Source organism: Plectropomus leopardus, chromosome 8 (assembly GCF_008729295.1).
Source record: "Plectropomus leopardus isolate mb chromosome 8, YSFRI_Pleo_2.0, whole genome shotgun sequence".
NCBI lineage: Eukaryota > Metazoa > Chordata > Actinopteri > Perciformes > Serranidae > Plectropomus > Plectropomus leopardus.
Window position 1 is genome coordinate 20212619 of NC_056470.1, and position 18007 is coordinate 20230625.

Here is an 18007-nt window from a genome sequence, read left to right on the forward strand (position 1 = left end):
GAAGCAGATCGAGTTACCACTCAGTAAAATCAAGACAAGCAGGTCCATATCGTGTGCTTATACAGGCTGCTCTCATCACCTGAAGGCCTGTGAGCATTACGGTCATTACGGTAATTATTATTTTATGGTACATTATCTCAAAACATGCTGCAGGAATCCGCCGGCTTACAGTTCGATATTTTTCAACGAACCCGATGATGAGTGTCAGAGGGCAAAGTGTTTAATAGTTTCACGTGTGTCACTGCAGATTTCTCAGTGTGAGCAGGCTGCAGGCATTCAAGGGTGAAAGCCGTGTTATTTTCAATTGCGCTGGACAGAATTTCACCTGGATTGAGGAAACAGAGATAGAATAACAGTCAGCAAAAGAAGTAAAACAATGCTCTAAATTTAATGGAAGGAGGCAGTCAACGGCATATCAATCTGGCCGTGTACCCAAATAAAGACTTGCCTCGGGTGATAGGTACAGAGAGCAGGAAGAGAGGAGGACAGAAATTTAATCAGACATATTTATAATTCTGACCTTTGTAATTGAGAATAGTCAGTCTTGTGGGTCTGATAGCAACCTCATTTATATCAGTTTTAGTCCTGTCACCATGGGCAAATAATGAGACAGTGGGCCCCTGGGTGCAGAAATGCAAAAAGGCCCCACCATTTCACCTATGCAGGACTGGAAACACACACACACACTGGCTCTGTGGTAATTTTGCCTCTCTCTCTTTTTTTTTTAAGCTATTTTTTTCTGCTTTTTTAAGATAACTTAAGAGTATTTTTTTTTTTTTTTTTTTTTAAGTCTCTGTTGTCATTTTGTGTATCTTTGCAATTGCTTTGCATCTCTTTTTATGTCTTTGTGTTCTGGGTCGGTACGTGATAATTTGAGTGACAGTTTGCAGGTAAAGGCCAATGGAGCCTCTTGGCCTGTGCCCAGTAGGCCCATTCAGTAATCTGTCCATGTCCACAACCCCCATATAAATGAAGGGGGCAAATAAAAGTAAACATGCATAAGAAACAAATCTTAATTCTAAGTCCCTAAAGTGTGTAATAAAAAAAGATCAGTAATGAAAACTTCAGGCCCCAAAATTGCTTTGTGTTTTTTTTTTTTTTTGTGAGAGCCATAATTTTTTTCACAATTTTTCAACAAAATGTGTATCTCCTTTAGTAATGTAACTCTTCATGTGATTGTGAATATCTGTGGCAGAATTGAGTGTGAAACGCCTGCAAACCTTGCGAGAGTTCTGTTCCCAGCTAATGTTACCGTGGTGGATGCTGGAGGCTGCGACTGCGTCAAAGAGCACTTAAAACATGCTCAGCCACATTTCTGATCCCTCACCATGCCTCACCACCCCTCCCTCTCTCCTCCGCCCCCCGCGTTCCCCTAGGAAGAAAACTGGGCAACATCTGGCTGAGTTTATGAGAGAGAGAGACAGAGAGAGAGAAAGAGGGAGAGAGAGAGAAAGAGAGAGAGAGAATTGGTAGACCATGAAAACTGGGGAGAATTCTTTCTTGGGCAGTGCAAGAGTCTATTGTTGTAGTTGCCATTAGTGGCGGTGAAACTTTAATCTTGTGAAAATACCCATTGTTGCACTCAATTTTACCAATAACACTGTCAATGTCAATGTTCACATTATTGTCTTTCTGATAAAACACATGTTGCAGTTCTTGTGAAAACAACTTTTATTCAAACAACAGAGACAAGCTGACCACTGCAAAACACTGTGGAACGAGTCAAGGGTGAATACTGTTACCCCCTTCCGAAAACTTTCACAGTCATCACAATCATGAGAGCAGCATGAAACCACACACACATGCACACACACACTGTACAAAAACTGTACATGTTAGATCAGGGCCAAAATGGAAACATTGTTATATTGTTGAATCAAAACACAGTACTGTACATTATCATTGATCTCCAGTACAGTGAAAAAAGTCATGACACAGTGCTTTAAGATGCAAGTCACTTCATTATAAACAGATTCTCCACTCAGATTCACAGGATCAACAAAAAGACAACAAAATAATGCATGGCTCTTCGGCAGAATAAGTCACACACAGCTGTTAAAACTTTAAAAAAAAGAAGAAGAAGAACAGTGGCACTCAAAACAGTTTTGGATGTAGAAAAGCTAACAGAACATGATATTGGTTCATTAAACAAACGCACAGCAGGCTAAAAGAACACAAGGAGAAATGTATAAACAGACTGTTCTTACGGTACACTGGCTGATTTGAGCTCAGCCACGTCTCGTTCCCTGTTAAAGAGGGTCCTAATTTGTAGAGAAGGTGTAAGATGATGCTCAAACTGTTTTTGTGGGGGCATCTTTTAGCCTAAATTAGCCTTTTCTTGTTGATCTCTCAGCAGGAAGTGGGAGACAGTGAAAGACATGAGTAACTAGGGCGGCTCACTGGGTAGTCCGAATGATTCAGTCCCATTTCAGTAATTTGTTTCAGCAGACAGGATTGTCTCCTTTGGCACGGTACATTGAGAAGGTCTCTGTGGATTGTGGATTTTGAGGTCCATGTTGTTATATTTACAAAAGTCTGATATTTAGCTGCAGAAGTAAACACATTCATGCCATGATAAACCAGTCCGGGATTGGCATGGGTTTACGGCTGGTTCCACTGGCTCAGCTTTGCCACACCAGTAGTCGACAGTGGTGGAGTGATTGTCGGTTGATGTGGAGCCAGAACTCTGTAGCACCGCAGTACTGTAAAGTGAATCCAGCTCCCAGTCTATTGAAAACAGCTAGGGAAATGAAGGCAGTGGACCGCTTGCCAATTCCTTGAAGCTCCACACTGATGACTGATGGTCCTGTGAGGGACATTCACCCACCCTCCCTGGGCCACTGAATTTATTCGAAAAGGTGACATTCATCAGTAAGAAGAATTTCTGACTGGCTTAGCGCTGAGCTTGTCCACAATACGCTGACTTCCCAGGGTATCTGTTTATAAGTATGTCTGATGGTCTCAGTGTTGGAGGGCATGGGCCGGTTCAGTGTACATGCTTGCAGTTGAAGCTCTTGAACCTCTTGGTACCTGGCTCTACAAACAGCTGTTAAGAGAAACATTCGGAAAGAATAATCAGCCTGAGAAGTCAACCACTAAGAATGAAAAACAAAAATCCACACAGGGATACGAAGATGCATCATCTAACCAAGGAACTTAGCTTGTTTTTAAGTTGTCTCTCCTAAAAAGGTTACATCATACAATTGAATTGCCTTGTAATGGACAAAGAGAACTCAAGACACTCAGGTCCAGTGTAGATATTTAGTTTTTCCTTAGCTTTAGGTTTACCATTTTCCTCCTCTGACTGTCTGGCGAGCCTCCAGAGGTCCTTAAGAATGCTCTAAATGCAGCTGGAAGCAGCCCAAATATCAAGTGCTCATTAATAAAGAAAAAAAAAAACTCGATTGGAATGTGTCTGTTATTCAGGCCACACAGCAGTCAACAACAGCTCACTTCTTCTTAAGGGGTAGGTTGTGAAAAAAAGAAAAGAAACAATGATGTATGTCTAGCTCGCTGGGGGCGCCTCATTGGCTGAGCAAACAGGCCCCAAAATAACTACCAATCACTGAAGATGTTATCATCAGTCACTCAGAGAGTGCATAGTGACAGAGCTTTAAAACTTTGTTTGTTGGAGATGTTCACAGGTAGAGTTGGGGAAAATGTTGTGATAGAGATAATTTGACCTGGGTACCCCCAAATCTTGATGGCAAGGGAATTGAAATATTATTGTAATATTTTTAGTAGTATCTGATGTTAGTGAGTTGTGTATAAAGAGGAATGTCAACTTGTATGGAATGTGTCCAGTTCTGCTGGGCTGCTCACACTCTTCCTGTCTACCTCTGATTGGCTGCCAGGCAGAGAAGGACCATCCATTACAGCCAGGAGTAAATAAACATGCACAGCAATTAAAGTGCCATCATTTGTTATGCAACACAGGGTGCGTGTGTGTGTATACATAAACCTGCTTCCATGTAAGTGTGACCCAAATGTGTGGATGCGCATATACATGCTGGTGTGCATGAATTTGTGCATGTGCGCTGGACGCCATTCTCAGGTTTCTTCGCCGTCGTCTGCACTTAAATTAATGATTTGGGGGCTAGAGAATCAACAAATGTGGCCCCCGGCAGGGCATAATGGAGAGCACGAGCTGCCCGTGGATGTGTTTGAAGACCGCTCCTCTTTCTTCTCTGTCAACACCTCACTACTTCCACACAACAGACGCATTCACTATACAAACTCACGTGTGACGCCTGTGTTCATGTTGTTAATGAGGAAGTGTGTGTCGCTATGTGGTCATGAATGTGTGTACGCTTATCGGCCTGTGATTATTTTACATGTCAGCATGTTGTGACAGAGTGTTAAAATCAAATGGAATTTTATGTTCATGAGTTGTGCATTTGTAGTCATGATTATGCCCGCTTTAGAAACATGTGACAAAGCAAAGCATATTATATCAGCCAGGAAAGCCACAACCATGCTCCGGATAATTTAGTGAGCTCAAATGGCTCTGACAGGCTGCTTAAAGCCTTTTCAGCCCAAAGGTCATTGTCCACAATTTTCTGCATCATCAGCTGCTAAAGGCAGAAAAAAGCCAGCTACACATATATTGCACAGCACTAAGAGAACATTTTAATAACTTGTACATTCTTGTTTTTCTCAGTATAAACTCCAGCTGGGCAAGGTCACACTTATCCCTATTTTTATCAAAAGTAAATTTGATATTAGTAAAATATGATTAAAAACTAGAATTACCACGTTGAGGCTGTATGGCTACACGAACCAGTCAAGTCACAGTTATAGTTTAGTTGGAGGAAAGCAGCCCTGGAGGAAAAGGTAGGGCTAAAGGTGCTGTAGGATGAGCTCAAACAAAGGCTTGCAAAGCTCCGCCGAGCAGAAAGGATAAGGAGGCGGAGAAAAAAGAAGGAGAAGGAAAGAAGAGACTTCTTCAAGGACCAATTCAGGTTTGCCCACCATCTACTGGATGAAAAGAGAAGTGGCAAGCTAGTCATCTTCAAAGAAGAGTTGGAGCAGTACATCAAGGTCCAATACGCAGATATAGCCAAAGACACACCACTTGGCTCACTGGTGTATGTACCACGCCCAGCACCACCAAGTACCCTCTTTAATACCTCCCCTCCAAGATTGAGTGAAATCCGAGAGGTCATCAAAAGGACCAGATTAGCCTTAGCGCCAGGACCGAATGGAATCCCCTACAAGCTGTATAAGAACTGCCCCCAAGTGGTAAAAATCATTTGGAAACTCATAAGGGTTGCATGGAAGAACCAAACAATACTACTTGAGTGGCAAAAGGCAGTCGGGGTATTCATTCCCAAAGAGTAAAATTCCGCCACCATCAGCCAGTTCAGGAGCATTGCTTTGTTGAATGTGGAAGGGAAGACTTTCTTCTCAGTCCTAGCAAGAAGGATGACCAGCTTCCTCAAGGGTAAGGGGTTCATCGATACTAGCTTCCAAAAAGCCGGGCTCCCAGGCTTTCCAGGATGCACTGAGCATTCATCCATGATCTTGGAGCAGATACAACATGCAAAAAGAGAGAGGAGTGATCTACATGTGGTTTGGCTCAACTTGGCAAATGCTTACAGCTCCATGCCACATAAGCTAGTCAATTTCGCATTCGAGTTCTTCCATGTTCCACCGTGCATCATCAACATCATAACCAAGTACTACAGCAACCTCCACATGTGCTTTACCCTGGAAGGTTTGACAACAAGGTGGCAGCCACTGGAAGGTGGCATAGCCATGGGCTGTTCGATATCCCCAATACTCTTTGTTACCACTTTTGAGATCATCCTGATTGGAGCCAGGCAATCAGTCAGAGGTCTGATGTTACCGTCTGGTGAAAGACTTCCTGCTCTGAGGAGCTATATGGATGATGTCACAACCATTCTGCAGACACCTCCGTGCACAGCAAGACTCCTCAAGTGCCTGGATGAACTTATACTGTGGGCGAGGATGAAGATCAACCCCTCAAAGTCCGAAGGAAAAGACAGAGAAATGACAGCGCAGTGTTCACAGTGGGATGAGAGAAAATACCATTGCTGGCGGATCATCCAATCCGAAGCATCGGAAGGCAGTATTCATCAGAGCTCTCAGATAGACAAATGGGGAGTTTTGTAAAGAAGCAGCTGGCAGACGGGCTTACAAGAATAGATAGCAGCCAGCTCCCTAAAAAGCTAGAGCTGTGGTGCTACCAGTTCACACCCTATCAGCGAATAATGTGGCCTCTGAAGGTGTGCGAAATCTCATAGTCATTGGCCAGCAAGATGGATGGCATCTCCAACACCTATTTCAGGAAGTGGTCCCTTGCTGTTTTTCAGATGCAGGCCTCTTTGACAGAAATATTCTTCAGCCTCCCCTGATGTCCATAAGGCTCGGATACAGGCAGGAGAAAACCCATCTTGCAGTTGAGCTGAGGGAATCCAGGAGCCATCTAATAAAGACAGCAGAGGTGGACACCCACACAAGGCATAGGTGGAGGGTGCATGAGGAGGTGGACCAAGCCATCAATAGATTGCAGCACAAAGAGCTTCTGGGGAGAGTCCAAGACAGTCGGGCAAGACTTGGCTGGGGGGGAATCGGTCCAGTTCTGGTCCAAAGCCACAAGGGAGCAGACAAGGAGCATGGACACATGGGAAGATGCCATAAGCAGGGTCCTAAGCTGGGAAGACATCTGGCGGACTCCACAAGTACGCCTCATCTTTCTGATAAGGACAGTCTACGACACCCTTCCCTGTCCTCGAAACCTCTTCCAGTGGTTTGGAAGTGAGGAGTGCCCCCTATGTAGCTTAGCCAACACAGGCCTCCAGCACATTTTTTCAAGGTGCTGGAGGAATGCAGAGTTGGGGTAAACAATTTCCCAGGTCATGATCAGCCACTCGTCCCCTTCATTAAGCCAGGAGAGAGTCAGCAGAAGTCAACTGCAGGAAAACCATCATCTTCTCACACCTGGAAAAGAATGGGAGATGCGCGTTGATCTGGACAAGCAGCTAGTTTTTCCCATCTGAGATCACACAGACAACACTCAGACCAGATGTTGTGATGTGGTCCACATCTGCGAAAAGGATCCTTATCATTGAGTTGAATGTCCCTTGGGAGGAGGGAATCTCAGCATCACATGAAATCAAGAGGCTCAGTTATATCAGATTATATATATCTGGCAGCGGATTGCAAGGAGATAGGTTGGGCCACATCCATCCATCCATTCAGTGGAAGTCAGGTCCAGTTGACCTTTTGGATCTAGAATGTCATCACTTCAACATTTTATCCTATTAGACGTTTGTGTGAAATTTAGTCATGATAAGATTATGAATTCTTGAGTAATGACCAAAAACACTTTTGCGAGGTCACAGTGACCTTGTTCTTTTTTGACAATCAATATCTAATGTATTCATTCTTCAGTCCAAGTGGACGTTTGTGCCAAATTTGAAGAAATTCTCGAAAGGCCTTCTTTAGATATTGCATTTTGAGAGAATGAGATGGGCACAAGACCAGTGTGACCTTGACCTTTGACAACAAAATTATAGTCTGTTCATCCTTTCGTCTATCTGGACATTTGTGCCAAGAAATTCCCTTGAGGTGTTCTTGAGGTATTGTGTGCACAAGAATGAGATGACCATAGTAACAGGGAACTTTGATCTGTGACTTCTAAAATAAAATAAAATATAATCAGTTTATCCTTGTATCCAAGTGGACGTTTGTGCCAAATTTAAAGAAATTTCCTCATGGCGTTCCTGAGGTATCATGTTCAAGAGAATGGGACAGACAATCCAAAAACAACTATTGCTGGCCATGGCTATTGCAGGCACAGAGGTATAACAACTGAATGCACATTTGACACAAAGTGGTAAACACACATGGAGATTCCATTTATCAAACAGACACTGGTAAAGTGCAGCAGTTTGGTGTATAAGCACTGCATGGGTAGGAATGTGACAAATTGCACTGTAACATCCAAACCGTGACCTGAATCTTCACTGGAAAGGCTACTGATAAATCTGAAACATTAACACTTGACACTCACTCCAACAGATCAGACATAACCCTCCCATTATCATATTGAGCCTCTTCACTGAAAGTAGGTTTAGTAAGGGGGGAAAGGGCACATTTGCTAATGGTTTTATACACACACATGTGAACATACATATTTCTATGTCTCTTCTGAGGCTCGGTTTAGATCTTACTTGGCTGTACATGCTTTTAAATCAAAAATTGGTGCCATTTCTATGCATACCTTCAAATATAATTTCCCTCTCCTCTTCGCAGCACTCAGTCATCATCTCCCTCTAACTCCAATCAGCCATTCCTATCTTCTACTCCCTGCGTAACCCTCATCCTCCTCCCCACTCCTCTACTCTCTCAGCGTGCTTGATGGTGGGATCAGACGGGGTGAAAACTTTCTCATATTAATACTGCTTCAGCCTGCGTCTGGAGACAGGAATATGATTGACTTATCCAAATCTACAAATGCCCACTGAAGAAACAGAGGTGCAGTTGAGGTGAAAACCTGTTTCTCTTGCCTGATGCCCCTGTGTTAATTAAACAATGTTCATTTTGTCAGTATTGTGTGTCTACATACACAACATACCAGGTCAAACTCCTTGTAAGTGGATAGGTAATTCAAATGAGGCTGTAAGGTGTCTATTTTGTTAGTCTAACTGTATTTCTCCAAAGCCTGTACTCGTCTGACGTTATGTCCGAGTGTCTGTCTTTGTCCTGAGGATTGGGTATCAGGCCAGAGAGTCTGGATGTGAGTGGCTGAACCCCTTCTGGTCTTTAAGTGCTACTAATATAAACTGCCTGTTAAATGGATCCTTACAGAGTTTTGGGACCACCAGTGTTAAAGTGCTGCTCTTTCACTTGGAATTACGCTGTGGTTAGTGTCCTTTCACTCGTACAGAAAAAAAAGAGAAACACACCAAATTCAATTACCAGTACAAAGATTTGTTCCCCACCCCCCATACCTCCACCTCACCAAGAACAGAAATGTAAAACAACCAATTGATGCAACATTGGGGTGAAATACAGAAAGAGAGAAGTAACAATTAGCTGACTCTCACTGCTCTGTCAACATAGTCGTGCAAATGTTTTTGTTGAGATACTTTGATAATACAGGATGTTTGAAACATGAAATTATCTGCGTGCCCACAGATGATATCATGTTTATGATTGGATGACCTACTTAACCTGGGAAAAAAAGGTCAGAAGAGAATCACTTTTGACAAAATGCCTCACAAGGAATGACCAAAACCCTAAAAACAAATCACTGCTCTTATCATATGTCTGATTTATTGAATGCAGAGCGAGTTACAACCTCTGAGGTTGAAAAATTAAGCCAATGCATTAATTGCCAAAAACTGCAGTTTCCCAAATGGTCACTTGAGGCTGGCTCCAAGACAGGGTCAATCCTCATAGAGCCCAATGTTAAAATGCTGGATTTTACAGCAGAAATAAACACGTTTACAGCCTAATATAAAAAATGGTTTTGGTCTCAATAGCTAGATTCAACTTACATGACAACTGTAAGGGGGCCTAATTTATTTATTTATTTTTAATAAGTCAGTCATTTGCATTTTATCAAGGCCCAAAGTCACACATATTTAATGGAAAGACTGCTTGAGTGATAGGCTGTTTACAAATTGTTGCTAGTCAAGTCAAGTCAATTTTATTTATAGAGCCCATTATCACAAAACATGGTTTGCCCCAGAGGGCTTTATAGTGTACGATATCCCTCTGCCCTTCAACCCTCACATCACCCAAGGAAAAACTCCTGAAAAAGAACCCCTGTAATGGGGGAAAAAAAGAAGAAACCTCAGGAAGAGCGCCAGAGGATGCTACCAGTCACTATAGTCCATGAGTCAGACCCCCCCCCCCCCCTCGCTCCTCCACAGCTCCAACCTCTAGTCCAAACATGGTCACTTCTGGCCCCAAAAAAATATAAGATGGCAAAGCGGAAATGCCAAACTCCAAGCCTCAAAATGACAGTCCATAAACCAGTGGGGATGTCATGGTAGCTATGTCCATTTCAGTCTGTGGTTAAACCCCATAGACACTTAAATGTGTTAAAATGCACAACTTTACAGCAGAAATGAACAAGTTTATTTATATCTGCAAGACGTTGTTACAGTCCATGAGTCAGATCCACCCCTCGCTCCTACACAACTTCACCATTTTGTCCAAATACTGTTACCTCTGGCCCCCCAAAAAACATGATGGCGGCACATGAATTGCCGAACTTGATTGGTTGCTACGCCCATTATTTTATACACTCTACAATGCAGAGCCTATGGTGTAATGGAAAGTCAACATGCTCATTAGTGGAACAAAGAAATCATACAGCATCCCTCAGTGTCTCTTCAGTGTCTAAGGTAATAACAATTAATATCTGGCAATAAACAGCACCTAAATTTTGTTCCATCTCCAATTCATTGATCTGAGGTCACAAATTCCAATGAGCTAGATTACATATTACATGGATTAAAATAAAACATGTGTTCACATTCAGTCAATCTGAAACCACAGTTCTTTAGAAGCCTTAAAAATATGGCCTTCATCAAGCCACCCCAGGAAGAGAGAACATCTCCTCAGCAACAATTGCTTCAAGAGCTTGCCCTTTCTTCCCTATATTTCTCCCTTTTCCCTCCCGCTTTCTTTTTTTTGCCTGACTTTTACAACTTCCTCCTGGTTGGGACTGTAGCTCTAACCCAAACAAAACTCCATTTTTTAGTTATTGGCCCTCATGGCATGTAATGGAGAATCAAGCTAATTATCCCTACAGCTGTTTTCACTTGCTTTTTATGTAAGCAATACCTGGCTGATCCAGAGAGCAACAGTGAGGCCCTTCTTAGCGCTCCAGGCCTCCAGGCCGGCTGGAATTAGAGAGCAAAATGCCAGGTTTCCCCCCCTCCCTGCTGCCCGTGTGTACCCCTGCACCCATCTCCCTGCACACAACCCCCAGTCCAACGCAACCCCTGCACACCCAAATCTTCCATCTCCTCTCCGTCATACACCTCTCAAAACTCCCTCCTTTGATGTTCAACAAAGCTGCTCTTCATTTTAGATCTGTATGACAAGCATTCATTTTCTTCCACTGATGGTCTCTGGCAATTAATGAAGGAGGTGAGCTCGGGTGTGGCTCGGATTAACTGTCTCCTGCTGTCATATGACTAGAAAGAGAGAGAGAGTGCAAAAAAAAGAAGAGGGGGGTAAAGAGTGAAAGAAAACAATCCCTCACAGGCTAATTACATAATTTCCTTCATATGAGCAAACACATGCTGGGTGAAAGCAAGTGTGAGCAAGCCTCACAGATGCCAGGCCAAGAGGTGCTGAGCAGACCTACTAACACAGTCTGCAACTGCTCTCTGCAATGGACAGCCTACGCCACAAGGGCACCAATCCAGATCTCAGAGGCAGCATTATCTGCACTGTTTATAGCTTTTTGTGGGATTCATATCTAAATTCTTATTGATCCTCCCTCCTCCAGCAATCTCAGGGTAGAATGACTCTGCGCAGATAAACAATTGCTGGTGTAATGTTTCCCTCATTACAGTTCATTCCTCTCTGCAGCCAGAAATCTGTTCAGTGCAAACACCACTAGGTGGAGTTGACTGTTGATGAAAAAAAAATCTCATGTATCAAACTCATTAAACTCCCATGGAGAGACAGCGTGCATCTGTAAGTGAGTCAGACACCGTGCATGCTTCACATGTGCCATTTCAGAGCTTTTCTTCCTGTTTAAACATCGTTTCACTAGCGCACACTGTCTCCCTTTCCTTCATTTGCCTCCTTAAACTGACATCTGGTTTGAAATTAACAGAGGCAGAGATAGACAGAGACAGAGGGGGACACTGGTAGCAATTTTAAAACTTATATTATTTCAGCTAAATTATAGTAACAAATGTGCCAGCAACAACAACCAAAAGAGCAATCCCTCTCTTGAACTTTCCCTCTCCCTCCTTTTTGGTCTCTAATCCTGTGAGGAATGATGGAGGGCTCTGTGGAATGGTGATGAGTTTCCCGAGTCCAGCCAAGGTGTGCCAATGTACAAATGATACGGGCGGAATCTGCAGGACCTGCTCCTAATGTGAAGGTTGTTTTGACATATTTTGTGCACGCAGACACAAGAACCCCTGCACACACAATCACACAAACACATGCACGAATGCTTGCTATAAAAGGTAGTGCATGTATCTATATATTCATGCACACCAGCATCAGAGAGGGAGTTTAAAAAAGGATTATTGTTGGGGCATCTTCAAATATTCATTCATCACTTGGGGCGAGAAAGAAACTATGTTCATAAAAGTGCAAAATGTTCAAGCAGGTCTAAAACACAGGTTTGCGCAACAACAATAAAAGGTGTATGGAATTCTTTCTGCTCCCAAATTCCTCCCCTACTCTGTCTCTCTTGATCTGTCTCCTTTAGCGCTCAGAAGTTCCTCTCAGACTAATCTCACTCATTTAGTCCAAGATTTTTTTTCACTTTATCACAGGATTCTTTCTCTTTTCCTCTCCCGCTCTGAGCACAGTATGAGTGGCAGTGTTTATGTTATTGGGAGAAATGTCAAGAGCTCTACTGTGGGCCAGCTGTCTCAAAGTCTGCCTGTGAGTGCCTGTATGGCTGCATATACAACCCACTATTGCACCTTTTTTTTAATTTTTTTTTTTAACAGATGAATTACTTGGGGGACCCTGGTGAGTTTATGTCCCATAACAACACCTTGACTAGGAGCTGCACCTTGAAGTGCAGCAGCGACGGCACATCAGAATCCAGGCCGAACAGCCCTGAACGTGCCTGCATTCTGACACCAGCGCAGGCCCAGCCGGGCAGGGGAGACAAGTGAAACCCGAGCCCACTTTAAAGCACCTTCATCAGGTAGGAGATCAGGGGAGGCCTCCATGCTCTCAGTGTCTGCGGGGGTCCGGGCCTCTGAGGCCCTATCTCACCTCCATCTGGAAAGAGAATCTGAGGGCAGTCAGATGGTTCGATAAGAGGCCGTGCCGACTGACATGGTAACAGCCTCTCACCCCCATTCGCAAAAAGCGGAGTGGATGCAAGTCTAGCTGCGGTGCACTCTCATGCGGGTTAAGGGAGGGAGGGTGGAAACCTAGGTGTGTGGGGGGGTGTGGGTGGGTGCATGGTGGCATTCTTTCGCTTCGTGGGTTTCACCCAGTACCTTGAAATGTGTGTCGAGATGCTCCTCTTACAGAAACAAGTTTAGATGCTGCATTCAAATGGAGTTGTGTTTACCGTGCTCATGACAAGAATCCATATGAACACCCCATATGAACATGCTCTGAGTTCACAAGTGTGTTGTGTTTGCTGATGTTTTCAAAAATGCCGCAGCACATGGACGTAAATTTTTCAGAAAATGGTAAGTTGACATACTGTAATTTTATTCATATAGAGTTGTTCTTCATAATTTTACAATATTTCAAAGGAAAATGTAAATATTACGAGCAACATCATGTTTTTCCTCTGTCATTATAACTTTGCATTTACTGCTGGCCAACTTGCTAGCATTCTTACAAATTAGCCTAAGTGGTTTCTAGACAATAGACTGTAAAAGTTATGGACGCAGGTACAGAGACATCACCCACAGCTTCGTGGACTTGTGTTTTGAAGCTCGCCATCTTTGCTTACCGGAGCCAGAAGTGAGCATATTTGGGCAAGAGGCTGGCCCTGTGGACGATCGAGGAGTGGATCTGACTGAGAAGCTGAGGACACTATTGATGGAAGCCTGTCACTCAAAGTGGCATACATTTAATTATGTGTAACTTTAAGCCTAAAAAAACTGTTAGGTTATTCCCCAGGGTAACAGTGTGACTTACATATAAATTCACACATGTAGAGTAATGAAAAGGAAAATTAGCGATAGAGACCAAAGTGTTTTGTCTCAGGCTGTAAATATGTTTATTTCTGCTGTAAAGTTGTGCATTTTAACATAGAGGTCTATGGAGATTAACTGGCCTTCCGAGCCAGCCTTAAGTGGTTATTCAAAGAACTTCAGTTTTGGGCACTTTTGTGTTGGCTTCATTTTTCAGGCTCAGCTGCCATTTGTTCTAGATGCAGACAGTAGTGTCCATGTAGCCATTGCCTTGGAGTAGTTCTCTCACAACTTTACCACTTGAATGTCAAGCATTGTGCGTGCTATAACCATGATCTCACGAGTTCCATTTGAAGGCAGCAATAGTGTAACAGTGTGCATACATCAAACTCTTCTTTCGTGCTTTTATTGCTTTTTGTGTATTGAGAAACTACACACACAAATGTGGGGAAAAACATGACAGACATTCATATTTTAGTTTTATAAGGGAGGAAAGTTTCCATTGCGGAGATACAGTGTGGCCTGGAGTGAAGACCTTATTTCTGAAAGATGGAAAAGAAGGACAGAGAGCCAGAGAAATGGTGAAACGCATACTTTGCACAGTCATGTTACAAATATATATCTTCATTCACCATAAGTCTCTCTTACCTAGTATCTTCCCTTCCACCTTTTCATATTTGAGTTTTTGTATATGCACATTAAAAAATACTGCCACACTCATGTGAGGAGTCACCCCTCTATTGTTTTCTAGGGTGCTATTAATGCTTCACCCTCCTCTTGATGTCTTCTCAAGATGAGACCAACTCCACTGACCCGTCAGTCGTCACTTCTGACCCAACTAGTTGCTTCCTCTCTCTTTCTGCCCACAGACTCAGTCTCTCCATCTGTTCTTTATTGTCTATAGCTCACTTCCTTCTCTTAACCGATGTGCCCTTCCACCATACCAGGCTGCAGACACAGAAACATCTTTTTTTTCCTGATGTGTTTCTACAGTATAAATCTTGTTTCCTAAAAGCTAAGACTAAACAAAAACACACACTTGACAGAATACAGACAACAAAAAACCCTGAGAGTTGTAACACACATTAACAAGAAACGGCGGATTACTGAGCTTCATTTGGGTCTTTTAGACATGAGGCTGATATGCAAGCATACGAGGTAGTAAAGTCTCTCTCTCTGTATGTGTGTGTGTGTGTGTGTGTGTGAGAGAGGTGTGTGCTTGCTATAAATGGGCACAGAGACAATGAAGCAGGAGCTTCGGATTTCACATGGTTTGGTTTGGTCTGGTTTGGTCATCTCAGATCTATTTAGGATCACTTGAACCAGTTAAGCAAATAAATGTGATCCTTCAGATCTCAATCTGCCCTGAAGGAAAAACAGGCTCACCTTTACATAGGTGTGTGTTGGTGCACATATCTGCGCCTGCATGTGGACCTGTGCGTGTTTGCGTATGAATCTGTATCTATGTGTGTGTGTGTGTGTGTGTGTGTGTGTGTGCAGGACACTTGTGTCAACAAAATGTGATAATAATGTCTATTCAGTAGCTACAAGTATTTGAGGTAGACAAGTTCAGGCTGAGATTTACACAGTCAGCGAAGATCTGTGTTTGGTCATCAAACATTAGACCTGCTGCCCATCCAATGTTAACAATGTGTTCATTTATTCATCCATCCCACTTGGACGAGGGGTTAACTGATTTTGTTTTGTGATTTATTCTCTCTTTTAGCATTTGTGTGCCTCCTCACATCGTGGATAAGCACGGCCAAAATGTGTCTACAAGCTGGATCTGAGACAGAGTGGCGAAGTAGAGGTTGATGTCAAGTGGAGTGAGTGTGTTTGTGCTAGCACAGCTGCACTGTGGTGCTTAATGCTATTTAAGTCCGGTCTCAGGAAGAGCCAATCATGTTGTTGGCCGAGTGTGTTTGGTGCTCCTGGGGTCAGTATTGCCCCAGGACATGAGAAACATAGGATATACGCTGTGGATAAATAGGGAGGCTTTCACAATTCCTGGTGGTCTGCTAGTGATCTCTACCTTAGTATGACCTGTGTGTCAGTGTGTGAGAGAAAAAGGGGGGAAGGAACACTTTAAAAAGATGCCAAAAAGCTATTTTTAAAGTTGCTAATTCTGAGCATTACTCTCTCAGGTGAGATGAACTTCAAGAAGCATGTACGTATTAAGAAAAGAGAGGGTAGAAAACACTGATGACTTAATCAGAGTTTAAATGATGATGCAGTTCTAAATTAGATTTCTTAAAAGAATACTTAATCAAAGGACAGCTGATGTGAAATTTATATTTATTTAAAAAGAATACTTCACCCACAAAATGACCATTTGTATATCACTTAGTTAAGCTGTGTTATCTTGAATCCGTGAAGAAAACTTTCTCATACAAGCCTCCATGTAAAATAGTATAGTAACATATGATTTATTAATTGATTGGGGCCCATGTTTATCAGCAAACAGCAAAACTCTATCAAAACATCAGTTTACAAAACAGTATAATCCAAGTCTCATCTATCCAGTCGTACGCACACTACTTCTAAAACACATGCATTTTTACTTGAACCTTACTATTTAAAACTTAACTGAAAGTTAAACTTTTTTGCTGTTGTTGTTTCTGTGAAAATGTGTTTGGAACGCTGAGCACTGGGGACATGAGATTTAGATTATATATACTGCACAAGTTGTGCGAGAGTTTGTAAATGGATGTTTTCATATAGTTTTGCTGTTGTTAAATGTGGTACCAGTCAATCAATAAATCAATATTTTTGCTGTTTTCTATAGAGGCATATGGAATTCAAAGTAACACAGCATGACTAACTGCTTCACTAACTGTAATTATGTGGGTGAAATATTCCTTTAAAAAATACATTTCACATCAAACGGACTGTTTTTTGTGTGTCTATGTGTTTGTATGTGCGTGTGTGGTAGGTACACAGGCTGTGGGGTCCCACTGCCAGCAGGCATGTTGTGGGGCAATGAGAGGGCTGGAAAAAAGAGATGATCAGAAAAGAGGCAAAGGGGGATGTTTTTTGGGGAATAACCTAACTTTGCAGCCTCAGGGTGGATAGGGTGTGTGGTGGGGAAATGCGGGTGAGCTAGAGGAAGGGGAAGGAACAGGTTATAGGGGTATCTGATAGGACAGGGAGGCCAGAAACACAGACATGAGTAACCAACAGGGTAGCACTTTATTTGGATAGTCCACCTATGGATAATTTATAGAGTATGTTTAAACTTTTCAACAGCTTATTAGATGTGATTCAACAATTCAGCTGTTTCATTTTATTGTGTAGATCTTAAACAGATGTTCTAAGGAGTATATGTGACAATTCATGAACATACCTACATATTTTCAGAATAATTTAGTCAAACTTGAACTAGTCACTCAACCTTTTGTAGCATAGGTTGAGTAAGTAATTTCAGTTCAACAAAGTTTTTTTTGAGAATGTGTAGTGAATTGCCTCATAATTTATAGATAAACATCTACAGACAAACAAAACGGTGGAGTTGTTGAAGTGTTACAAATAATCTATAAACTATCTGGTGGACTATTCAAATAACACATTGCTAACAGTTAAGAAATCAGCGCCAGTTATGATTCCTGAGACTTCTCTGAACTTTGAAAGGCCTCTGGAGTGCCAAACCCCCAAACATGTAAATTTGTCGCTGTGACTAAAACCACCAACACTCCTTGTGCAGCCATCTTGAACCTTAAACAACCTTTTGGAACGCTCTCTACGACACTGGAAAGACCCTGCCAGTGAAACTTAAAGGGAGATACTGTGGATCATAAATAAGCATCGTAGAAAGTGACAGCGGTTTGGCTCGGAGCACAGATAGAGAGTAAATAATCCTCATTAGTTCTGACAAAGCGACTCATAGTTTTGTGATATTTATTGCTGAAACACACTGTACCCATTAAATAAGCACTGATAGAGCCATCCACAGTGACAGAGCTAAGGCTCACTTATAACATTAAGTCTTGCAGTGGGACTAATGCAACAGGTTATGATGCACTGGCCAGGCAAACACTCTTTGTTATGATAGCTGAGGATGATGTAGAGTGGAGTTGAGACTGTAATGTATGTAAACCTGTCCTCACTCTGTTTGTGAAAGTCTGTGATGTGGAATATTTATTGTGCTGGCTAAGTTAGGGAACACTTCT

The 18007-nt window shown here is 42.5% G+C and overlaps 1 protein-coding gene across 1 annotated transcript in view; it reads right to left on the reverse strand.

The window, feature by feature from the left end:
* Positions 1–1656: 1656 nt before the first annotated feature.
* The window catches only part of LOC121946446 (ERC protein 2-like), a gene marked incomplete at its 5' end in the record, with an annotated part of 186922 nt that continues 170571 nt past the window's right edge, over positions 1657–18007 (reverse strand). Inside the window, one exon of the mRNA XM_042491008.1 lies at positions 1657–3046. The remainder of the gene's footprint in view (positions 3047–18007) is intronic.